This window comes from Pipistrellus kuhlii, unplaced genomic scaffold, assembly GCF_014108245.1.
Source record: "Pipistrellus kuhlii isolate mPipKuh1 unplaced genomic scaffold, mPipKuh1.p scaffold_m20_p_3, whole genome shotgun sequence".
NCBI lineage: Eukaryota > Metazoa > Chordata > Mammalia > Chiroptera > Vespertilionidae > Pipistrellus > Pipistrellus kuhlii.
In genome coordinates, this window is record NW_023425529.1 from 5,325,253 (window position 1) to 5,351,309 (window position 26,057).

The 26,057-nt window shown below is 51.6% G+C and overlaps 1 protein-coding gene across 1 annotated transcript in view; it reads left to right on the forward strand.

Moving 5' to 3' along the window:
• Nucleotides 1–205: 205 nt before the first annotated feature.
• Nucleotides 206–26,057, forward strand: part of LARGE1 (LARGE xylosyl- and glucuronyltransferase 1) — a 382,199-nt gene continuing 356,347 nt past the window's right edge. The window contains exon 1 of the mRNA XM_036455498.2: nucleotides 206–740. The gene's annotated coding sequence lies outside the window, so the exon portion shown is untranslated. The remainder of the gene's footprint in view (nucleotides 741–26,057) is intronic.

Consider the following 26,057-nt stretch of genomic DNA (forward strand, 5'->3'; position numbering starts at 1 on the left):
TTCCCTGCACCCACCGCGCTGCGCTCCGCTCCGCCTCCGCTCCGGTGACCTTCCCGGGGCGCCTCCCCCGGCCCCGCGCCCCCAGCCCCGCGCCCCAGGCCAGGGCGAGGCCCTCTCCAGCGCCTCCTTCCCGCGGAGCCGCGGGCGGGCGGGCGGTGCAGGCCCGGGGGGAGGGGGCGCCGCGGCCGCCTGCTGCCTCCTCCCCACCACTCGCCGCCGCGCCCGGCCGCCTGGACTGTCGCTGCCCCGCCGCCGCCGCAGCGCGGGACCCCGGGCGCCCGAAGCTGGGGGCGCGGCTGCCCTCGCCCCTCCCGGCCGGGAGCGAACAGGCCTTGCCCTGAAGGGGCGAAGCGGCCGGGAGCGAAGGGAGGTGGAGCCACCCGGCGTCTCAACCCCGCGCCCCCTCCCCGGACCCAGCCCGAGGCGCACCGAGGCCTCCACCCGTGCGGGGCGCCCGCCCCCCGCTCGGAAGAGTCCCCGCGGCTGGGAGCAACTCCAGACAGCGGCCCCGGAGGCAGCAGAAGACCGGAGAGAGCTCGGCTTGGGCGGCCCGGATCCTCCCCGCAGCGTTCAGAGCTCGGGACCGCCCCGAGGAAGGGTGCGCTCGGCACCACCGATCGGACCAGGGCAGCGCCTGCGGGAACCCCGATCCGGACCCCCGTCGCCTCCTAGGCGGTGCCACCGCCGCGCCACGCAGCTCCTCCGCGGTCTCTCTCCGCCTGGCAGCGGGCACGGCCAAGGTAAGTGCCCGGGGTGCCCGAGAGCCGCCACGGGGCGCCCGGTGAGCAGCGCTGGACAAGTTCTCCGAACCTGTAGCTGGCACCCCCTGGACTGGCGCAGAGAGAGGGCGTGTGCTCACCCTCCGCTGCCGCCTGGGCCCAGAGCCCTGCGGCGGTTGCAAGTGGAAGTCCCGGACTCTTGTCCCCAGGACCTATCCCAGGGCCTGCCTGTCTTCTAGGCACACGGTCTGTTAACAGGGAGCCTGCAAGGAAATTCCCGGTAGCAACAGGAGGGGTCGTGTCTGCACCCCGCACTCCTCACCCCCAGCACCTGTGCTTTGGGGCGGAGCGGGGACCTTCTGTGTTTGGAGCGATCCCTCCTGGACGATCCCCACCAGCCTCGTCCTGAGGCTGGGAAGAACTTTTCTCCTTGCTCCTTGTTGCAGAGAGCGGAGGCGGATTTGGGGTGAGCAGCCACAGCGAGCGAGTCCCTCCATGGGACAGAGGGGTTGGGTGGCAGCGATGTCTAGAGAGGAAGCCCAACCGGAGTGGCACTCCTACCAGACAAGGCAGCTTGTGACGAGTGATCAGTCTGTGGCGATCCGGGCGGTGTGTGTGCATGTGTGCCTGTGCGTGTGCGTGTGCCTGTGCATGTGTGTGTGTGTGTGTGTGTGTGTGTGTGTGTGTGTGTAGGCTGTCACTGCTCTGAAGGGTGGCTGACTGGCCCCAAAGTTCGCATCCTGAAGTTATTTTCTTCCCTGGCTTCTTACCTCCTTTCCATGCGCTGTTGAAGGAGCCTCCGTTCTGCAGAGCCTGTCTTGCCTGTTGGAAATTTGTTAAACCTGTGAGCTCCCCCCTGGAACAGTCTGATTTTAAATGGGTCACCTCGGAGGAACAGATTGTCTCTCTGACATTGAGTCTATCCTTCACGCCCCCCTCCCCTCCCCCCCAGTGACCCTGTTTAAAGGGGTAGATTTTTTTTTTCCTGTCTCTGTGCTGATGATGTACCTCAGTGGTCTGGTGAATTCCGAATCCGTGGTTTTCGTCACTCGGTCCATTAAAATGATCTAGGAGGGGGCGGGGCGGGGGGGAGGGCAAAAATAGCCACTTACATTTTCTATGAATGACACAGGAAGTTTTACAGGGGCTTATGTAAGTGCCCCAAGAGAGAGCACAGGCTCTGGCTTCCTTTATGGGGACTGGGGGGGAGGGGGAGGAAGCGTGATTGGGGGGAGGGGGACTGGGATGGCAGATGGGGCTTCCACCTCACCTAGCGCTGATGCCTGCTCTGACACAGGTGGGAACCGTTACTTATTCACTTCTAGAGGCTGCCACCTCTGGTTAACTTTCCTCAGCTCTCCTGTCTTCCCACCTCAGGAATCAGCTTTCACACGCTTAAGGTAAGGGCAGGCTCTAAATTAGGAAAGGGACACGGGGTGGTGTTCGCGTCTCGCCTCGCACAGGTGGGTGACATGAATGAATTACTCAGCGGCCTGCGGAGCCCTGCACCCGGCTGGAAGGTCTCACCGTGCACCTTTGTGCTTCGAGAGCACTTCACGCCGGTGAAAATGGCTTTGAGGAGAACACACCTTTCTTAGCAGCCTGGCCCTCTCAAATGCCAAGCCGGGAAGAAAGCTAACTGGGTTAGTGAGCCAAAGAGCTGCCAGGATTGAGATCTTATGACCTTCGTGGGTTTTCAAGAGTGGCGGGGAAAGGAAAACCACCATCCCTGGTCCCCCCAAGTAGGACAGAGAGGTTTTCAAAGGTCCATCCCTCTCCAGCAGGCGGAAGTCATCGCTAACAGGTGCGGGCAGCCTTCACTTAGTGAAGTAGGCCGGGTTGTGGGTTAACTTTTCGGCGTGAGAGGATGCAGATTCCTTTGCCTTTTCAGCCATAACCAGAAGGGTCTCCGCAGGGAAATACAAGGTTTTCGTCTCACCCTAGGTCCTGGGGATGGAGGTGGAGGTTTGGTTCTGGGTTCCTCAGCTTGTGTTGTAAACCCGATGCAGCTGCGAGGGGTGTCTCCCGTCGGAAGCCACCTCCAGTGGCAGGACACTAGGGGGACCCGTTTTCTCTTCCGCCACCAGTGATGGAAACCCCAGAAGGGCCCTCGTTGCAAAGAGCTGTGCTCTACCTGTAGGGTGTGTGCAGCAGAGTTTTGGTACCCAGGGCATGCTTGCATCAATGAGTGGGTTCCCAGTGCTTGGTCTTGGGCTTGCTCGCATCAAAAGTGTCCTTTGGGCAACTCAGAACAGGGGAACTGCCAAGTGTTATTGTGCTGTGTGAGATTGGAAAGCTTAGTTATCATCTGTAAGTGTACAATGAAAAAAATATATATTTTTTTATTGATTTCAGAGAGGAAGTGGAAAGAAGAAGGAGAGATGGGAACATCGGTGATGAGAGAGAATCATTGATTGGCTGCCTCCTGCCCACCCCCTACTGGGGATGGAGCTTGTAATCTGGGAATCAGAGCATCATCTCCTGGTTCATAAGTTGATACTCTACCACTGAGCCACACTGGCCAGGCAGTGAGCACTCTACATTTCTGGGAGACAGACCCTCCTGCAAACTCTGTTCTTCGGACATGAGACAATGCTAGCTTGAAGTTCCCTACGAGTTGGTCATCAAAAGTCCCCGTTTTGGATTTTTGGACCGCACATCTCAGTAGGTTTCATAGAGACAGGTTTCCTCCGTTCTAGATGGCGTCCAGATTCGATCCCACTGAACATGAAATTTCTCCCTCGCATCCTCTTAGAAGTACTTTCCTTATGTTTACAGCTAACCCTTGAACAACGCAGTTTGGACTGTGTGGGTGCCCCTGTGTGCTCATTTGTTTTCAGCAAATGCAGTTGGCATTTCCTATACTGATGACTTCTGGGGATTCATCAAACCCTGATGGAAAGCAGTATCTTCACATTCCCAACCACAGATTCCCCCAATGGCAGATCAAAAATAACGGTTTTCCGCCTGCCATTGGTTGGATCTGCGGATGCGAACCGCCCACTGTCACGTCAGAAGTGACGCGCTGATTTTCCACTGTGCGTGAGTGGGTTTCGCTAAACCCGGTGTGGGTAACAAGTGTTAGCTGTCTACAGATGTACTATGACATTTGATAACACAGTTACCCTGCTAACAGTATGGAATAGTTAATGTCCAGGTCTGCATGGTCAGCCGTATGATGTCATTAATGCCTAGCGTTCCTCCTGCAGAATTGGAAGATAATCCTATTTTGCTGAAGAACCAAAGCCCCATTGCCTAGGCTCACCTTATCCACAGTGGGCAGGGCTCCTCAGAGCTGACGCCAGAGGTGGGTGGCCAGGCCAGGTAAGAGGTAGAGTCCAAGAAGAGACGACCCCCGTTTAGAACACTGGCACGAAAAAGGGCAGAGGCTGCCAAGATTTAGGTCTTCGTGGAGTTGGAAGACCCAACCCAGCTCGTGGACACGTGGTATTAGACTCGGCGTTTGGAACCTGTGGACTTGCCTGAGTTATTCTGTCTCCCTGAACTCTGGGGTGGCCCTATGGTGGTTTTGGTCATTTACCCCGGTGTTTAGTGCATAGTTAGGCGGTTTGTGGGGAGCGATTGTTGTGGTCTAGGGAAAATGGTCAGCATAAAGCTTTATTTCTGCTATTAAGGCTTTATAGATGGATTCTCACAGGTGCAGTCTAGCCGAGGGGTAAGAGATTGGAACGGGAAAACACTATTACATTTGCCATTGAGCATCGACCAGTGAAAACTGGTCGTGGAGAGGAGATATACCGTGGTCCTGAGGCAGGATGAAGTCTGGTGAATTTCAGGGAAGCCAGATGGCAGGGGTAGAGGGAGACCTTGAGGGAGGAGGCTGGCCTTGAGGACACACCTCTGCATTACCACCACCACCCAGGACCCACCAGTGTTGACCAGGCTTGCTGCTCCGCCCGGGAGCATTGGACCCTGAGAGGCCTCTGTTCCCCTCTGACCATTCTGATATTTGGAGGGCCGCAGGCGGCAGTCAGTCAAGTTAAGGCGCGCTGAAATGTATTGTAGAGGACTTTTTTTTTCTTTTTCTTTTAACTCAACAAATAATCACGATCCTACGTTCTGTGTGGAGGCTCCGGAGGTTCCACGTTTAGTTTCCAACCTTTCAGGGAGGCAGGCATTTGAACCGTTACTACGAGCTGCGTGCTATTGTACAGGTTTGTTCAAAGGGTGGGTTTGATATCGCCGGGTCGGTAGAGAGGAAAAGGCAGGAGGAACCGCACGGAGACCTTCAGGCGTGTCGTGTGAATGGAGGCCAGGAGTAGTTAGTGTGGCCGCAAGACGGGATGTTTGGAAGGGAAGCGAGCTTGATGTCAGAGGGAAATCATTTAGTAAAAGGATTCCATGCCGAGCGCTGTACCTTAGCGGCATGCTCTGGGTATTCAAATGGTGGCGAGAACAGTGGATGGATAAGATCTAGGAGTACTCCCCATCCCACATTGTTATGAGAAACAGAAAAAGAAAACTTTTTTTTTTTTGTCCTTTATTCATCTACACGTAACGTGTTGCCCGTTCTTGAACAAACGGTTAGCCATGCCGATAAAGAAAAGCTCCCTTGAGCACCCTCCGTCTGCCCTCTCGTGTACGTGGGTTCCATCCGGGGCTTTCAATATGTGATGATGCAGCAGCGGGAGAAATGACAATGTTACCGGCAAATGATATATCGTTGGGGAAGAATCCTCCGTGAGAACAAACTCCGTCTTGTCAGATGTGCTTCTGGGTAGAGTTATGGTCATATTTAACACTCAGACAAGGTTCCTGTGTTTGAATCACTTCAGTTCTGGCCTCAACTTCTTTCTTTCTTTCTTTCTTCCTTCCTTCCTTCCTTCCTTCCTTCCTTCCTTCCTTCCTTCCTTCCTTCCTTCCCTTTCTTCCCTTTCTTCCCTTTCTTTCCTTTCTTTCCTTTCTTTCCTTTCTTTCTCTTTCTTTTTTTGCCTTTGAAAAAGGAGGTTTATCACTTCCAGGATGGGTATGTGTGTGCTTGTGTCTTGTGGAATGAGGAAACTGTGTGGCGAGGAAGAAAATCAACAGCGTAACCGCCAGAGGGTATTAGAGAGAATGGAAAATCACCGTGGCAGCGGCAGTCTCCAGGGCCGAGTATATTTAGGTTTTCAGAAACGGGAGCCAGGACTGAGGGTGAAAGAAGCCTGTGTGTGTGTGTGTGTGTGTCTCTGTGTGTGTGTGGTCTTTACCATCCTTCCTTGTGTTGAGTGGGAGGCAAGTGTCAGTCTTTGCTAACATATTGTGTGGCCTTAGAATACTTCTTGGCCTTTCTGTGCTTAAGCCTGTCTGTCTACATTAAATAATAATAATAATAATAATAATAATAATAATAATATCATTTTGGTCTGGTAACTAGGAATTTAGAGGCCCAGAGAAGGAAAGTTCTTGCTTAAGCTATTGAGGGGCAAAGCTTGGACTATTCCTAGCTTTCTGGCTGTGCAGCGGGAAGCCATCTGGCCAGTTGAAAGGCGTTGTGTACCTTGAGACATAAAACATTGTAAGGATGCCGTGCTGAAGAAAAGAAATCTCCAAGGCTGGGGGGAAGAGTCTGTATAATGCCGACAGTGTCGGAGCCTCTCTGATGTATAAGGTCATTCACATCTAAAAGCAGCCAGACTTCGTGTATTGTGCAAACCTGTTGGTTCTGGAATGTTACATTGTTCCCGGAGAACCACTTGAGAGTTAAATGCTTTGTGATAAAAAGCATGCTAACCATTGTAATCCTCCCCCACCCCCCAACCCAATTAAGTTGATAAAAGCTGATTTGACCTTTTGCTATTTTGCAAAGCTCGGACTCTACCATGGGAAGGGGGGACTCTTTCATTTGTCCTGGGAGCTTAGCTTAGGAGGGGAGAGGGGCTCTTGGGCGAGGGTGCAGGGAAGGATGTTTGGAAGAAGCATAGATGCAGAAAAGCAATCCTGTGGACGCACAAGGCAGGAGGAATGCAAACGGACATAATTCCATGCCTCCCAATACACCAAAGTTGCTTAAGAGAAGGCTACTCACCACTCTGGCATGGGCCTCCCGGAAAGAGGCAATTCCAAGTTAAGTACAATGTAAATTTAAGGTTTGTTACATTATTATTTCACGATTGAAACTAAGTATAAGAAAGCCCTATTTTAGGAGAGCTTGGCATATAAAATCCGATCTTAACAGCAAAGCAAATCATTTAAAGTAAATAATTGTTTGGGGTACATGAGATTTTTATTTAACAAAAGGGATTTAGAGCCTGCCTTTTCGGAAGGGCTAGTTGCATTTGAAGTTATTCGATGAACATAATCGTGATGGATGCTCGTGGGAGCCTCGCTGATTACATTCAAACCAAGGAGAAACTTTTTCAAGTGTTTTAGCAAACAATTCCCTAGGTCCACGTGCCAAGGAGCCTGCTGTCTGAAACACAGAAACAAGTGCAGGAGTTACAGACCATCCGTGACCGCTGACCCACCACATCATGTCTCTTACGTACTTGGGTCAGATTGCTCACTTTACTGCTGTTCCCAGAGACAGCGCTCATAACCACCCTCCTGTGCGAGTTCCCTAACCGCCCTCACATTCTTCTAAGAATATATCAAGGCCAAGGGTGGTTCATACAGTGAAATCAGGTACATTCCCAGGATTCCGAGACTTTATCATTGCAGAGACATGAGGTTAATTTTGCTCTTCCTAAAGTTATATTAGAGGTGATATGCATGAGACATTAAAAAAAAACAAAAAAAAAACAGACACACAAAAAACCCTCAACATCATGCTTGCCTCCTGGCTCTTCCCCGCAGCTGAAATATCTAGGGCTTTTTGCTGTTTTGTTCCTTTATCTCTTAGGAAAGTTTCCAAAAAAGGATTTGTTCTAGGAATGAAATAAAAATGTGAGGCATTTAAGGCTGCAGAGGTAATTTTGGGCAACCTGGAGTTGTAGATAATCACAGGCCTCGGCCAGGATGGAAAGTGCAGTCTCACCCATAATTTTAGCCTCTCTCGTCACATTAAGGGGCTGTGATTTGGACCGGCAGATGGAGATGGAGCCCTGCCTGCCGGGGAAGGTTTTGCTCTCAGCATAGCTTTTTCTCCCTGAAGGACCGAGGCCAATTGGGAAGAAAGAGCGTGCTGATCTTTCTAGCTCTCCATGGTAGCGTTCAGATTTAGGAGGACTTACCTCAGAACATGGGCATCTGGGGATTTCATCCTTTTTTTTAAATTTTAATTTAAATTCAGCAGGGAATCCTGGGCTCTTCGGAGTCATTCTGTGGTTGGGATTGCCTTGGCTGCATCGAACACGTTTGTTAACGACTGAGGACGGTTCCTCTCTCTGTGGCTAACCGGGAACCATCCCTCCCCATCCCGTAGATCCTTAAGCCAACACTGTTTGTGGACCAGCCTCCTTGACTGACGTCAGCTCTCACCTGGGAATGGCATCTCGTGGTCGCTCCCAAAGCCAGCTGAGGAGGCCCAGGCAGAGGGAGAAGCAGGTGGCCCTCGTCCTGCCTCTAGGCTGGGTGCCTGTGCTCAGTGGGTCCACTCTTCCTAAGCACTTGTGTCCAGGCAGGATGACTCGTTTCATGAATGAAGGCGGAGTGGCCGTGTTTTCAGGGTGATGGGGGAGGGAGAGGTGAGGGAATTCCTGCGGGTGTACAGACTTGGATGTCTTGAGGCCTGTGCAGGAAGCTGTCATTTTAAAAATGTGAAGGACATTTCAGATCCGCAAGCGGGTTCTCTTAGGGACCATTGTTGTGTTTCAGACACGGAAGGCTTTGTAAAAAAGGCGAGGGAAGCACACTACCAGAGTGCTTCTTCCCTCCGCATCTGTAGGGATTTGGACCTCTCTGGCTTGAGAGGAGAAGTCGTGATCTAAACCATGTTCAAATGCATGTGCCAGGTTGTTTTGAAAGTGACTTGAGCCCGGCCTGTGTGGCTCCGTGGCTGAATGTCGACCCAGGAACCAAGATCTCTTGGTTCCATATCAGGTCAGGGCACATTGCCGGGTTGTGGGCTTGATCCCCAGAAGAGGCCGTGCAGGAGGCAGCCAATCGATGATTCTCTCTTACCTATAGATGTTTCTATCTCTCTATCCCTCTCTTCTCTCTCAAATGCAGTAAAAAAGAAATATTTTTTTTAAAAAAAGAAGTGACTTGAAAAGCATTTGAAATGCAGCAAAGCTTAGGATGGATGGCTAATGATAGTATTTCAGAGCTGGTGGTGACAGTTACATGAGACGATGTGGCTGCAGATGTAGGCGAGAGGCGGGGCTCGCGTGTCAGGAGGATGAAGGGCACTGGAGTCCAGGGGAGGGAAGGACGTGGGTACTCTGACCCCTTCCGCTGTTGGTGTGAATCCTCCCCATCTGGGCTTTTCAGGATTTGTAAATGCTCCCTGAGGCCTTCTCTGGGTAACGCAAAGCTGAGACACCACCAGGGCTGGGGGTTGGGGGGTGGGGAACATGGAGCCCCACAAGACCAATAGCTTCACAGCTGTGGAGACTAAGGCCGGGAGGTCAAGAGAATGACCCCGCTGGGAGGAGGGCCAGAACTCAGGCTTCCTGTGCACTGTGGGCAGCCTGGCTGTGCCTTCTCCCACCCCATCACTGTCAGGGGTCCATCCTCTGTCCCCTTCCCTTGCCTTCCACACCCCCTCCTTCCGTCTGTTCCACCCCAGAGGCACAGTTCTCAACTGCATCCTTGGTGCCAGGCGCTCTTCCATCTGAGCGTATTGTGCATTTCATCTTCACAGCAGCCCCTGCAGGCAGCTGGTCTCCCACGCCCGCTCTGCAGAGGTGGCAGCCGAGGCTTGCCCAGGTCACCCAGCCGCGAAGCATGGTGCCGGGACTCGCCATGTAGCCTGCTGACTGGGTGCTGACCTCGCCCCCGCTCCCTCATGGCTCTGCTTCACTGTGTGTATGTCCTGGGACCCCCTTGGAAGGTCTTCTCTGCCTCTAGCCTAGGGGTGTCGAACTCAATCAGAGAAGGGGCCAAAATCTAAAATCCAGCCTAAATCGCGGGCCAAATGGTTTACTGAACAGTCATAAACTGTCATTGTGATGGAAACGCAGCCGAGTGCAGTGATGACAGCGCGGTGCGGGCCACATTGCAAGGCCTGGCGGGACGGATTTGGCCCTCGGGCCTTGTGTTTGACACATGTGCTCTAGCCTATTGGCTTGTTACTGCTATCCCTCTGCTGGAGCGGATTCCCCATCCTCTCACCTGTCCTGCCAGGTCAGAACCTGTCCCTCCCACCACGGGCTCTGTACACTCTGTCTCTTTGATGGAGCCACTGCTCACCTAACCGCTCTGTGCAGGTCCCTGCTTGACATCAGGAGCACACAGGTGACGAGAGCACCTGCCACCCATCTGGCAGCCCTGGCTGGGCGGGCGAATGAAATGCTAACCGAGAGCGGTGGGCACCGGATGGCGGGTAGCATCACGTTTGAAGGGGTCAGAGGAGAGCGGAGACCTGCGCCTTGGTGACTGGGTGCTGGAAGAACAGGGTGAGAGGAGAGATTACCCCAAGGGCTGTGCCTGCCCCCGTGTGCATGGCATTGCCAGTATCTGCATCCTTACTCCCTCACTCACGTGTCGGCTCCTTAAGAACCGTGGCTGGGGTGACGCCCATCCTCGTATCTATGGGAGCATCCCGCCACGCTCCCTTCTAACACGGAGGAATCCTTTAATAAACATTTATTAAATTGCATCGAAAGCCTCCCGTTCTTGCCCACATAGTTGCAGAGATGGTAGAAAATTGTGTGATAAGTTAAGCAACAATAGAAGACTCAAATGAACAGCTCAGAGCAACAATAGAGACGATGAGGCAGTTCAATTAATGGTTGTGGACTGTCGGAGCCGAGATTTGATGGGGAATCAGGGGTGGGAGCTTATTTTAGCTGTTTAAACTCAGGGGAGGGAGGCTTTGCACTGAGGCGTTGGACACGGGATAATTAAAATTTGAATGGGAGAATCACAGAGAGGTAGCGTGGCCAGGTTTGATCGACAGCGCACGGGTGTGTATTTTGGGTTGTAGAATCAGCCGGCTTGGGTTTGTGCTAGCGAGGAATTGGCAATGCAGTTGACTCACTAGGTTGGGGCTGTGGGCTTTGAAGGCAGGAGGATGGTGTATTGCCGAAACCAGTTTGGCTGAGTGGATAGAGCGTCAGCCTGGGGACTGAAAGGTCCCGGGTTCAACTCCGATCAAGGGCATGTACCTCAGTTGCGGGCACATCCCCAGTTGAGGGTGTGCAGGAGGCAGCTGATCTTCTCTCTCATAGATGTTTCTAACTCTATATCTCTCTCCCTTACTCTCTGTAAAAAATCAATAGTGTATATATATATATATATATATATATATATATATATATATATATATATATAGAGGATGGTGTATTAGCTACAGAAAGCTCTGTTTTAGGAAGATGACCTCGTAATGCTATCGGGGGCACATTGGAGGGAGGAGAGCTGGAAGCTGGGAGGTCACTGAACAGGCTTTTGTGTGAGTCCATACGTGACATTTTGAAAGCCCCTGGGCTAGAGCTGTCTAGCGGGGTGCAAGCTGAGGGGGGCTCCCGAATTTTCCTCCCATCAGTCACCGGTATGGAAGGCCCACTGAAAATGGACCTCCTTAGAATAAAGTCTAACTAGCAGCCAGTCTGAAAATAGCCCTCTCGCCCTTGGCTTGGCAGGCCCCGGGATGGTGCTTGGGTGGAGATAGACTCCCTGGAGCCTCTCTCCTTGGGAGTTCATTCACAGGCACCCAGGGTTAGAGAACAACTGTTTGCCTAGCCTTGGATGGCACCCAATGAGGGGACGGAATAGAGAACATTCTTTTGTTTTCTTCCTGAGTGGTTCCAGAAGCAGCTGTGGGGGTGCTCAGAGCAAAGCGGCTGGGGCTCCGGCACCTGGGCTCCAAGTCACCTTACACGCGCAGCCTGTGCGGGCATCCATGGCGGGCGTTTCTCTGCCCTTGGACGGTCTTGCCGAGAGATTATAGAACACACTTTATCGAGAATCAGAGAGTAAGCCATTCTGGATAACAGAATTTTAAAAATTGGATGGCCCAATCCCTCACAGCTAGTCTCTATGTTTTTTTAATCTTTAAAGAACGAGGGCTTTTCTAGAACGTTCTGTGTGTGGATCCTCACCGGCTCACGATCGGCCACTGGAAAACATCCAGCCTTCTTATCAGGGCACTCGAAGCGTGTGATGAGCTGGGCCCTGCCTCTGCCTGCCCCCCTTCCCTGCGTCACCAATCGCTAACTCATTATTTTCCTTCCTTCCTGGTTATTTCCCCCCAAGCCTGCCAAGCTGTGCACCTGGTCTCTCCTGCCTGATAAGCTCTTTTCCTCTTTCACTGCCGGGGACACGTCTGTTTTTTCCTTCAAAGCCTAGCTCAGGTGGCCCTTCCTCTGAGCTTTTCCTGATGCTGGTGCCGGATCGCACTGGGACCTCGTCCTGGCTCTATTGCTGCCCGCTCTGCACCGGATGCCCGGTTCTCCCCGGCGGCTGTCTTGCCAGAGTGTGGGAGCCTCTCAGTGGAGACCGCATCTGGTGTCTCTGAGGAACCTTCAGGGTTTCACCGTGTGCTTGGAACATGCTGTCTTCCCAGCGCATAGTGATGGTGGTGAGGGAGGTGGAAATGGAGGTGGTGATGGCGATGGGGATGGTGGTGGTGGAGGTGGTGGTGGTGGTGGTGGTGGTGGTGGTAAGGGAGGTGGAAATGAAGGTGGAGATGGCAACGGGGATGGAGATGGTGGTGGTGGTGGTGGAGGCGATTTTAGATTTCATTGAATTTGTTTTCCAGGCATATTAAAACCCTTTCCTGCTGAACTTAAATACTACACTATGCTTCAGGGGTACATGGTGGGATGTGAATAAGCTTCTGAAGGTATTCCGGAACCTAAAGAATGTATGCTCCTTTGCCAGTGACCAGAATGGTGGTGAGCCTTCCCTGGGGCACAGTGATGTCTTCAAGGAATGTGGTGGAGGTGGTGATGATGGTGGAGATGGGGATGGTCTGGAGATGGAGTGGTGGTGGGGATGGAGGTGGAGGTGGAGATGGAGGTGACCTGGAAGAGGAGGTGGAGGTGGAGATGGAGGTGACCTGGAGGTGGAGGTGGTGGTGGAGAGGGAGGTGACCTGGAAGTGGAAGTAGTGGTGGAGAGGGAGGTGACCTGGAGATGGAAGTGGTGGTGGAGAGGGAGGTGACCTGGAAGTGGAAGTGGTGGTAGAGTGGGAAGTGACCTGGAGGTGGAGGTGATGGTGGAGATGGAGGTGACCTGGAAGTGGAGGTAGTGGTGGAGAGGGAGGTGACCTGGAGATGGAGGTGGTGGGGATAGAGGAGGAGGAGGAGCTCTCGCCTTCTTTCCAGACCAAGAAATCTATCTTTATGCAAATCCTTAAGACTGAATATTGAAGGGGGAGGAGGAACTTGGGGACCCTTTGTACCCTGTCACGACCCCTTCTCTTGGTCTGTGCAATCTCAGCTACTCTGTTGCCACCATCCTCACATCCCCCTCTCTTCTGTTTTGTAGTCTTCACCCTCTTCCCTCTGCTCTTCTCATTTTCTCAGATCTTCGGCCTCTTCTTAATTCTCTTCTTAGACTTTTAAGAAAATCAGTCCTTGGCAGTCATCATCAGATAATCCAAAGCATATCTCTCTTTCAGGTCTTATCTTCAAGTGTTTGATTCACTTGGCTACACTGCGGATCCCTAGATGCTGATGGCAACGCTGGCCATGGTTTCTTTTCACTAGGTTTATGCCATTCTCCATTCTTTAGGGATCCTGTGTAGAATGGCAGTTCTAATTGATTGAGAAATTATCAGACAGGATGAGGAGCGGCTAAGGAGAACTGGATAAATGTGCAGAAGCTCAGCAGCAGTGCCCAGAGACTCGACTCTGGATAGCCATGTGTTTATGTTGGAATATTTTGTCCTGTCTCTACTGTTTGTGAGGTCCATTTGGGTTTTTATTACACTGCCCTTGCACACCAGGCGTTGATGCTGCATGACTAGGTTTGCTTAATGAATCACGGAGGAGTGGCAGATGAACCCTGGGCAGAGTTTGTGTGATTCAGGCGCTGGCAAAGCTTTATGAACTTGCACTTGGCATGGGCATGGGTCACATGGTTCAAGAAGCCCTGCTGCTTTTCCAGCGATGGTCCCACTTCATGCCCACGGAGGGATACACTCTCTGGGTCTTCGTTTTTGACGTTTTCCTTTTTCTTCTGCTTAGGTTTGTCCATAACTCCTGTTGAAACAGCATTTTTGAGCTCATTAAATCTGCTAATGTGTGTGTAAGTGCTTAGAACAGTGCTGGCACTCGGAAAACACTCAAATATGTTAGCTATTGTAATTGTTGTTGTTATTTAGAGTTTCTCCATTTTTTTCCTCCCCTCTCCCCCACGAACTGCCTCCTCACCCCTGAGGATGGTAGTGGTGCTTGCTAAAGTAATACCACGGAGAGGGGGCCACCGTCTCTCACTTTCCAGCACTGTCTAGAGATCCCGGAAAGTTTGCAGACGCTCTGAAGCAAAGGCAGATGCTTGCTCACTCATCCCCTGAGGCCATTTCCCATGAGCTTTCTGTCTCCTTTGCTCCTTTTTCTCATTGGAAATTGGGGCTCTGATAGGTAAGGGAGATGCGAGCCAGTGAATGACATAGGAAAAGACTCTTTCTTAGCAAGTTGTGGTTAACAGTATTTCAAATAACAGGTCACAGTAGTAATGGTGGCAACAGTGATGGCTCCCCTGGCCTGGATGTCTCTGAGGGATTCTGGGACATGCTCTACATGAACGATGCTTTCTGAGTGGAGCAGTTTTTTTTCTTTTCTTTTCTTTTTTTAATTTTTATTTATTTTATTGATTTTTTACAGAGAGGAAGAGATAGAGAGTTATAAACATCAGTGAGAGACAATCATCCTCCAGCTGCCTCTTGCACACACCCTACTGGGGATGTGCCCGCAACCAAGGTACATGCCCTTGACCGGAATCGAACCCAGGACCCTTCAGTCCACAGGCCGATGCTCTATCCACTGAGCCAAACCGGTTTCGGCAGCAGTTTCATTTTATAGGTGAGGAAACCAGTTCAGAGACATGGATATTTGCCCAAGGGATAAAGCCAGAGAATCGAAGCCAGTTCTGTGTCCAGACAGTTTTCTTTTAATCTCTGTCCCGTAGTCTACTCTGTCCCAGGTCGCTTGACCCTGGAATTGCAAACCCCTGGGGAGGTATGAAGACTTTCCACGGAGTGTGCTGGTACAGAAAGTTTTAAGGGAATCGGTTTTCAGCTTTCCAGCCCCACAGAGGGACCTGTCCCTGAAATCGATGGGCCTGGGACCAACCCTACCAGGTCCACAGTCCTCCTCCCACCTCCCTTTTCATGGTCACCTCTTCCCCATCTTATAAAGTCACATGTCTTCCCTGACACTGATCTTACTCCCTGGTACATTGCTCTGGGTATAAAAACCTTAAGGAACGCCAGTCAAAAGGAACTGTTTGAAATTGGTGTGTGGGAACCTTCTGAAGGGCGCACCCCAGGCTGCCCTGTCCACACTCACTTTTCCCTGGTTAAACTTGGTGCTAGAATCTGGGCATTCGGGCCCCTTTCTCCTGGTAAGGAACAATCTAACATTTCCAGAGTTAAAACAAACAAACAAACAAAACAAAACAAAAAGACACAAAAAATTTGCTCTTGAGTTTTAAAAATTAATGATGGGTATCAGATTGCTAGATCCCATTTAAAAATGTGATGTGAAATTTTATTTTAAAAGGTAAATGTTTATGATATGCTGAACATTACGTCTGTAGAAATGATTTAGTTTATGATGAAAACGTTAGATGTCAGCCTAAAAATAGGCAAGGTAAAAAACACACAATTGTACAAGTTCTTCAAATTTCAGAATTCAAAGAAAGTTTGAGGATCATGGTATTGTACTTCCCCTGAGATCCTGAAATTTGGAGTGAGTAATTCCTAAGTGGTTTTCTGCACAGACCTTGTGCGCGCGCGCGCGCGCGCGCACACATACACACACACACACACATATATATATATATATATATATATATATATATATATATATATAATATATATATGTATTTATTTTTTCCCCATAGAATTCAGGGGCATCAGTGTCTCCTAAAGTTCCTTCATTATACTTTATTAAGCACTCTTCTTATAAGGACAAGGCCAGATTGAATTGGAGTGTACCATAATAACCTCATTTTACCTTGATCACCTCTTTATAAACACCATCTTCAAATACAGTCACACTTTGGGGTACTGGGCATTATGGCTTCAACCTCTGAATTTGGGGGAGACACAACACAGCCCATAGCAACCCTATGTTGCTTTAATGCTGTGAATGGGTTATAGTTTGAAAAGTGATACTAATATACCGACCTCATTTGCAATACAAATTACAAATGGATTCATTCACCTCTGACCATTTCTGGGATGGGAAGTTTGCTGTGTGGGTACTCTTTTCCCTTCAATAGGAGCAATGTGGAGACAGAGTGTAGAGATACAAACAGGTTGTGACTTTACCAAAAATGCTTGGTAATTAATAGTGGAAATCGGGGCCTTTTGCCTCCCTAAGCTCAGTGCTGCCCCCATGGTGGCAGTAACAACTTCCTTGAAATACCCTGACTTAGGTTGTGAAATGGGTGTTAGGACTTTCTGGGGCTGAGGTGGGGGGCTGTTGGTCAGACCAGCAGCTTGTCTTAGAGATCAGGGCTCTCTCCTCGTCCCAGGGCTTGCCATTCTGTGTTTTGTGTCTTGGGGACCAGGTTTGCAAGTGTTTGGTTTTGTGAGTCAGTTTGACCCAAGTCCCTCAAAAGGCCGCTGTGATGTCAGAAGTCCCTCTCCCTTCACACCAACCCTCTCCTTTAAGCAGATGACAAGCCTGCCCGTCATCCTGCCCTGCTAAGCGGTTGGCATTGTTCTCCTGGCTTGTCATTGTTTTAATCTGGCTGTGTGCTCCTTGTCAGGCCTGCCCATGCTTGTAATGGAGTCACATCACAGCTGGAAGGAGTTGGGGAGGGGTTGGTCAAATTGTAGTCTTTACATGTCAAAAATGAGCCCCTCCCCACCTCCAAATTGTGCTTACCTGAATTCAGAAATGTTAAGTTTCTAATGTTTTGGAGAGTTTCTTGCTGCAGGACCTGTGCCTACACACATGTTACCTGGGATGAGAATGAAGTTTTAAAAATCCATCCACACCCTCTTCATATGCCAGTGTGGATGGTGGATGGGACTAAGAGCTTGTCCTGCTGAAATCAGGCCACAGTGTCTGAGCGAACAGGGCCCAGGAGGTAGCAGGGTTTTTTTGTTTTGTTTTGTTTTGTTTTTTGTTTGTTTTTTAAATATATTTTATTGATTTTTTTTTTTACAGAGAGGAAGGGAGAGGGATAGAGAGTTAGAAACATCGATCAGCTGCCTCCTGCACACCCCCTTCTGGGGATGTGCCCACAACCAAGGTACATGCCCTTGACCAGAATCCAACCTGGGACCCTTCAGTCCACAGGCTTTAGCCACTGAGCCAAACCAGCTAAGGCGAGGGAGGGAGCAGTTTGGATGGAGCACGGTTAATTGCTATTTGCATGTTTCTGCCAGCCCACCTTGCGTTAAGACGCTTACCTTCTCTTATTCCTTTCCTCTGGCCGCTGTAACCAAACATCACAGAGCCGATGGCTTAAACAAGTGTACGGTTTCCCGGTTCTGAGGCAAATATCCTCTTCAGGCTCCTGGAGGTGTCAGCATGATCGTGCGCCCTGATGGTGCTTGGGGAGCATCCTTCTAGCCTCTGATGTTGGCCGGCAGTCCTTGGCCCCCTTTGGTTTAGAGGGGGCTCCCTCCCGCCACATACCACCTTCCCACTGTGTACCCTCCCATGGTATCCCCTGTCTCCATGCCCAAATTTCCCCTTTTTATAAGTGTACCATCATACTGGATTAGGGCCCAGCTGACTGACCTCACTTTACCTCGAATCCTCTGAAAATACCCTATTTCCATAGCTGGTCATTCTCTGAGGTCCTGGGGGTGGGTGTGGGGAAGGAAGAGGGGATAGGACTCCTACATATCTTTCTTGGGGGGCACCATTCAACCCATCACTCACTCCCTGAGCTGTACTTTTCCACCTCCAAGGTCCATCACCTGTTCCCACCCTCAACCTGCGGGTCAAAGCCACTCACACCGAGAAAGCACTTGAGCGACATCCTCCCGGGTGATGTCAGATGCCCCGGGGTGACAGGTGTCTCTGATTCCCAGTATGTGGTTTGGAATGAGCATGCGGACCTGACACATGACCTGCCCTGTATGATTTTTCAATTAGGAGCCCTTTGGGGAATGTGAGCGTTTGACCCGAGCTCCGGGTTCACTGGAAACAAGGAGCAAGTTGACCGCGGACGTGCGCGGGGAGCGCCACCCCTAGGCTGTCTGACCGGGCCGGTCGCCTGCCCCGTCCTGACTTGCTGGCCATTCACTCTGCCCAGTGAGCACCGCGTGGATGCAAATCCTGAGATACTGTTCCCAGCTCTTGAATCCTTCATGGAGAGCGTGGGACTGTGTGGTCGTTTTATTGGTTTGTCTTTTTGAGTTGCATTTTGATATTCAAAAGAGATTTCCTGGGGCAGAGGTTAAGGATGTTTTCAGAATGCCTTCTCCCAACTACGTGAGTGGAAAGGAAGCTACAAAACAAATGGAATCAACCCTGGTTTAAAGGATGTGGGGTCTCCGGCTTCCTTTTGCACAGTCGCTGTCAGAATGTGTGCATAGCTGTGTGTTTTCCTTGAGATGCTCCAAGCTCTGCAGAAGTCTCACTCAGTTATGTAGATCTTTTTAAAAAAAATATTTTATTGATTTTTTATAGAGAGGAAGGGAGAAGGATAGAGAGCTAGAAACATCGATGAGGGACATCAATCAGCTGCCTCCTGCACACCTCCTACTGGGGATGTGCCTGCAACCAAGGGAGATGCCCTTGACTGGAATCGAACCCGGGGCTTTTCAGTCCGCAGGCCTACACTCCATCCACTGAGCCACACTGGTTTCGGCTGTTACATAGATCTTATCCCCATCAGCTGGATCCATTTCCTGGGCTGTATGCCTTCCATGTCACTACTCTGTGTCATTCCTTCTTTTACCTGTTTAACCGCCACCCAGCTGTTGCTTGTCTGGTACCGAGCTGGGCACTGGACCTCCCAGCGGGATGGCCTAGCTGATTGCAACCTAGTTGGGTTGTCTCCCAGCTCGCTCTCTATTCTGTTTGCAGGCAAAGCTACCTTCTTTGCAACTACCTCCTGCAACAACAGCAATGATACTGTTATTATTGCAACAACAACAACATTATTATTGCAATAATTGTTTCGGCCCCCAGCTTTGTGGTGCTGGGTTACAGCAGCTACAGGAAACTCATCAGAGAAGGTAAGCCTCTCACCCCAAGGTGTGCTGGCAGAAACATGCAAGTAGCAAGAAACGGTGGTCAAACCCCGGCTGTCTCCCTGACGTCTCGCCTCTTGCTGTCTCCTGAAAGCAGCCCTGCTCTAACCGCGCTGGGTATTTATTGGGTTGTTGCACCAGGTTTTGCACAGCCGGCAGAACCGTGTGGTGGGAAGGAATCCGCTTTACGCCGCTCCCAGGGGCTGGGCCACGCGCGGGCTTTGATGATCTATAAAACCCAGCTTCATTTTTAACGCGGAGATATTGCCACTTTTTTTTTTTCTTTTTTTCCTTTTTGGAATCCGAGTCCTTTAATAGAGTATTTGGAGAGTTGGGCGGCTCTGGGCGGTTTTATGTCGGTGCCTCTCGGGCGGGTGATGAAGTTCTGGGACCAGTTTTGCTGTGTGGCTGCCTCACGCAGTGCCGCGCTGGAAGCGTTGCATCAGACCTGGTAATTGGCTGCGGGAAGGGAGGCGGGTGTCCCCGCGCTGTGGGCAGGGGTCTGCCTCTGAGATGTGCAGCCCAGCTAAGGGGATTCTCGGCTCCTTCGCTTCCAATGGGGATGCTGTGGCGGTGTGGCACCTTTTGTCCTTTCCTCCACTTGCTGGAGGAGGATGAAATCGGGAGCGGACTTGTTCACAGTATTTGCGATGAGCTGCCCTGGAGAACAGCCTCTCAGGGAATGAGGGGCGGGAGGGAAGGTTTCCACACGGACAGGAGAAGGCGCCCCCTGGTGGGAGATGTCTTGGACCGTTGCCTTGTGGGTTGTTGTTGCCTTAAGATGCGTTTTATGAGGATCTTGTCGAGGAAGAGGAGGAAATAGAAGGATCATCTGGCGTAAGGTTCTTCTCGGTCCCTCTGCTGCTCATGGAAGTGCACAATCGTGAGGCCTCCAAAGAGGCAGGTGGAGGAGATACTTCCGCCCTGGAGGTCAGAGGACCTGACCAAGGTCATAGCAACGTCATGGCGAAACCCAGGCCCCTGCCTTCCTGCTTCTTGCTGTCTCTCTCCAGCCCAATCTTCCTTCCGCGTGATTCAGTGGCTCTTTAATCAGGACTAACTCTGTCACTGGGTATCTGGGTCCCCCCAAACCCTCCACAAGAAGCAGTCTGGCCTTCCTGGTAAATGGGTGGGTACCCTCTTGGTTGCTACGGCCGTGGCCACATGGATGCTGCCAGCAATGACAGGGCCGGGGCCTGTTTTGAAGCAGGGCCTCTTGGCTGCGATTACTGAATGTGTATCTCTTAAAGATGAATCTAAAACAGCTACCCTCCCAAGCAAATCATAAAACAAATTACGCCCTCGCCGCCCAGAACTACAGAGAAACAGCAGGCTCTTGGAGGCGCCGAGAGTAATGGCTGCAATATTAAGACAATGGTGGGGAGACCAGGCTCCTGTCTGCTGAAAGGCAGGGAGGCGGGCAGTCCCGTAATCCCCCGGGGATAATGGGTCTCCAAGACAGGGCCCTGTGATTTATTGCGCTTAATGTACTTATTTTTATTTGTTCCTTTCAACACGGCGCTCTGTCACCGAGGAGATTTGATAATGGCCCGTTTGCAGTCACTTAGACTCCGTAATAAAGAGCCGCATCTTCGGCTGTCTGGGGACCCGCGGCCTCATTGCCATTCCCCCTCCGATGTCACCTTCGTGGGCAGATGGCGTGGAGCGAGATAAGGGCTTCTTGGCCGCCCTTGAGAATCCCCCTCCCACCCCCTGTCCTGACTCCTGCCATGGAGCCAGGCTCACCGGATGGAACCAGGCTCACGGGGTGGGTGGGTAGCTGGCTGGCTGGCGGTCCAGACCGGGCCAGCCACCCCTCTCTCAGCTCCTGCTACTTTGGAATAGCAGGAAGGAGCCTCCTCTTCCTGGGAACAGTCTATCCGTAATCATAGATCCCGGGGACTTTGTTTTCACAGACCGCCGATGAGCGTGTCCCGCTCGCTGCTTCCCGGGTAAGCAGAAATGAAAGCCGGGGACGTGGGTGGGGGAGGCTCCTGAAGAATGGGCTTGATTTCCAGGCTGCGGCGTGTGGGTGCGGATGCCGTCGACCAGCTGCGCTGAGCAGAAGGGTGTGTCTCATTCAACAGTTGCGAGTGAGTCAACCTGAGTTCTTCGGTTCAGCTTCGCGGAGGGTTTTGGGGGGCAGGGAGCTCCTCCGAGGACGGGCCTCCTTCCTGCAAAAACGGTCCCTGACCTGCTGTGGAAGGCGGGGGCCATGGCCGGGAGGGAGGCTCCGAGTTTCTCCTGATGCCCGGTCTCCCATCCCCGAGGACCAGTTCTGTCATCAGGTGTGGTCGGAGGGGATGGTGCTCCGCTCTGTGGCCTCCACAGCCAGGCGGCCCCCCCAAGGCAGTGCTGGGGTCACTGTCCCTTGCTCTGTGGCGGCTCTCATCACCGAGAGAGAACAGGTGAGTGTCTATTTACAGGATACTCAGGGAAAAGACTCCTGGAAAGAGCAGAAGGAGCAGGGAAGTGGGGGGCAGATTCAGAGTGGGGAGGGGGAGCGGTTGGCATCCCTGGACCTGGGACAAGGGGCTGCAAACACTGTCATGGACTTATTCTAGCAAGGAGACCACATCCTTGAGGACGGGGCGTGCTGCCACCATCACTAGGTCCGGGTACTCGGCCACCTCGACTTCCCCTCCACCCCTCAAAAGTCTCACCAGGCTCCTGAGCCACTCTGCCCAGGATGGGTACCCGTGGGCCTCACAGAGTGTGTGGTGCCATGCAAGCCAGCAGTTCCGCTTCTGAGAACAGAAGCGGGGACTGGACTGGTGTTTGTCCAGCCATGCTCACAGCAGCCAAGGTGAGAGCAGCCCTCAGGTCCATCCATGGAGGAGCAGGATCGCAGAACCCCCAGGAGATCAGCGTACGCAGCCAAGAGTCTGGACACTGGATAGAGGTTATGGAGGATGTCCAAAGGACAGGAGGTTGGGTAGGAAGTTGAGAAGACAGAGGCCAAGGATGGGGGCGTGGTCTCTAGCAGCACCATAACTCCCACCCCAGTTAGAGGCGCACGCTGTTTGTTTGCTTCTAGCCTTAGACCCTGTTTGCTTCTAGTCTTAGACGGGCAGGGTCCAGGCCCATGCCACTGGCCGCCAGCAGCCCCGTTTGGCATGTCCATGCTTTCCTCTGGATTCAGTAGATCTCTCCACTTCCTCCTCAACACACAGCCAAGGAGTGGAGGGCTGGGATACACAGCCCAAAGGACTGGAGTGAATGACATGATTTTCCTGTCGTAGGTGCTTTGAATAAATTCCTTACGGCGATATGTTTTAAAAGCTTTTGAAACTTGAAGCATAGAGAATCTAAAGTCCCGTAGGGATGTAAAAAACGCTGGCGATTTTCGCTCTATCTAAATTTGTGACTTAACTCCACCCACCGCCTCCTTTACCCCCTGCTCCGTATTTTCCCGCAGCAGCATCACCATTTGCTCACAGGGTGTGTGATTTATGGAAAGGTATGCTGATGACGGCAGGGGTTTCTGCTCGTACACCAGAGGCTCTTGATCGATACTTGCGGAGCGAATGGACGGTGGCCTGTAGCTGGTGCCAGCTGGGTCTGGAGGGGAAAATGGACGAATCCAGGACTTGTTTTTGATGAACTCTGGGCGGAGCTGCAGGTTTTCCTGGGCGGGAGGGATGGATGGAGAGCTATGAACTAATTTTATTTTATCTACCCTCTTGGAGCTTGTCTTCTTTGGCAATTAAAAAATATATATGTTTGGAGCAGTTGCCTTGTAATGGAAAAGACACTTGAGCAGGCTTTTTAGTCTTTTATGTCTTCCAAACTGAGCCCTTTCCTTGTCCAAGTTCAGGATAGAGGAGTGTTGACTAGGTTTCTGAGTTTAAATTATGTGCTGTTTCAAAATGGATTTCTCACCAAAGCTAGTTGCATAGGCTTCAATAATGCATCATTTCAGAAATTCATGGACTTGAAAGTGCGTCTGTGAAACCTCTGGTCTCTGCAAGGTAGTTAAAGGAAAATTAAACACCAGGATGGATTCAAAGCTACCTCTTCACCTTCTCCCCTTCCACCCCCGCCCTCACCCCATGTGTGCAAAATAGTGTTTCATCGGCCTTCCGTTAGTGAGAGGCGGTGGTATGCGTGTGCACTTGGGCGCCAGGTGTGGATAGGTGTACTGATTTATTTCACCGTCAGAGACCCTTGGAAAAGTAACAGTGTGTACCTACAAGTTTAGGGACCTGAAGCAAACTCATGGTTAATGTTACTGTTGTGTCAGATTTGGGATTTGCAACGGGCTGCTGGTCAGTGGTCATGTGTTCTGACCAGGCGCTGGAATTTACTCAACATTCATTCATTCATTCATTCAGTGCCTGAGGATTATTTTATTTTATTTTAATATATATTTTATTAATTTTCTACAGAAAGGAAGGAAGAAGGATAGAGAGCTAGAAATGTCGATGAGAGAGAAACATCAACCAGCTGCCACTTGCATACCCCCTACTGGGGATGTGCCCGCAACCAATGTACATGCCCTTGACCGGAATCGAACCTGGGACCTTTCAGTCCCAAACCGGTTTCGGCATGAGGATTATTTTATATGTTCCAGGCCCCTGGATGTTGGGTGTGAAAGGCTTTTTGCATTCTCAGCCCCAATTCTCCACGCCTCTCTGACTTCCTACACAAAAATCAAAGTGTGTTTCTGCAACCCGTGAGTTTGAGCTCCAGCGCGTGACTGGCTTTGATGTGACGGAGGAGTCAGAGGGGATGGTGTGCCAGGTCTGAGTCTCGGCCTCAGGAGCGGCACATGTTGCTGCTGCTTCTCTCTTCCTCTTGGCCTTTGCCGGAGAACAGTGTGACCTTTAGCCTGTTCGACTGTTGCGTGAGGGGGAGTAGGAGGAGAGATGCGTGGAGCAGAGCCACCCAGCTAGCCCAGAGGCCTTCGGAGAGAGGCCAGGCCCACGCTCGATCAGCCCAGCCTATCTTCAGACACCAGAGCGAAAATGAATAACCTGCCCCGTGGCCCCGCGTTTGATGGCTTGTTACACTTCGCTGTTGTGCAGCAGATGGCGGGTACTAAGTGGGCTGCTGGTATCAGATGTGGATCCTGTTGGACAGAAGTCTTGGTGTTTGATGATGCTGGTGGGAGGGCCAGGCCAAGATCATCAGCTCATACAGCACGGAGAGAATGCTGGGTGCCCTGAGAAGGGACCGGAGGGGGAGCTGAGGGAGGGGTCTGCAGGGGGCGTCATCAGAGCAAACCTCCTGGAGGGGGTGGCCTTGGGAACAGGTGTTTTGAGACTATGCTGTTGTCCAAGTTCAGGATAGAGGAGTGTTGACTAGGTTTCTGAGTTTAAATTACGTGCTGTTTCAAAATGGGTTTCTCACCAAAGCTAGTTGCATAGATGCCAATTCCCCATCACATTGCCAGCGACTTTGCTTCCACTGGACCGGAAGGAGGCTCTCAGGACTGAAAGCTGTGTTGAAGAATTGCCCCCATACACGAAAGGCCTAACTACGTACTATACTAGTGCCAGGGGTGTGGCTGCCCAGCATGTTATGGGCATGACCTCAGGTGACCTCATCGCCACCTTAGGAAATGGTCATAGCTACTGATGGTGACCTGTGTTTGCCTGCAGTTCCTCCCCTGAAACTGCACGCTTCACCAGGAGTGGGTGTCTCTTCTCCTGGACACACTGTATTTCCGGCCCACAGCTTGGTACCTTTCCCATACGGAGCGCCCAGGGAATACTGAATGAATGAGTAGGTGCCTGCTCACTTCTCTCCTCCCGTCTTCTCGTCACTGGAGTCAGGTCTTCACAGGAGACCCTGTTCGAGAGCAAGTGACTCAGCCAGCAGCTTGAGCCCGTCTGTCCCAGGTGCCTCTGTGAGATCTCCTTCCGGCGACCTGGCCCTTGGGGGACCGAGCAAGCACCATGGCCCAGAGCCCACCTCCCCACCTGGGATGCTCTCCGTCAGTGGTGCTTACGTGAGTGGATCGAACAGAGATCCTATTTGAGAAGAGTCTGATTTCCCCTAGCACAGTGGTCGGCAAACTCATTAGTCAACAGAGCCAAATGCCAACAGTGTAACGATTGAAATTTCTTTGGAGAGCCACATTTTTTTTAAACTTAAACTTTTTCTAACACCACTTCTTCCAAATAGACTCGCCCAGGCCGTGGTATTTTGTGGAAGAGCCACACTCAAGGGGCCAAAGAGCCTCATGTGGCTCTCGAGCCGCAGTTTGCCGACCACAGCCCTAGAACTTCAGAGAGGGCCGAGAAAAAAAGGTTGAAGGAAGCCATCTTGCAGAGTTTCCAAACAGGTCATTCGAGCTCCAAAAACCTCCAGCTTGTGGGGTGGACGGGCTCCAGAGGATGCGCTTTCTTTGCTCTCGTTGAACAAGATGTCACGCATGGTCAGGAGGCGTGCTGGTCGCACGGCCCCGGAGGGAGCGAGATTCCTGGGCCTTCGCCACGCGATTGTCAGACAGCTACCCTGGCAGACGTGACAATTAGAATGGGGAGATGGTACAATTGAATAAGAGTCTTTTTCATTTCCATTGAATGAGGAGGCTTGAGGGGAAAGTGCGTTTAATTAAAAGGGAACCGAGGCGCTTCAGAAGGGAGCTGTGGAGGAATTCCAGAGGCAGAAGGCCCCTGCGGTTCACCGTGCCAAGTTCTGCTCCAGTGTCGGGGTTTTCTTGGGGGGAGGGGGGAGAAGGGGATAAGGCGGGGTGCTGGACGAAGTTCAAGGACAGGGTCCGGCAGACCTCTATTTAAATCGGGCGCCTGACTCAGTGTGCGGCTGATGCTTAAGTCAGCTGCTGAAAACACCACTGGTTTTCTCATCCCTCCCGAGGGCGAAATCCTTTTTGAGACTGTTGTGCCCAATGTGTGAGTTTGTATTTGATGGAGCTTCATAGGCTTGGCAAGTGTCAGCCTC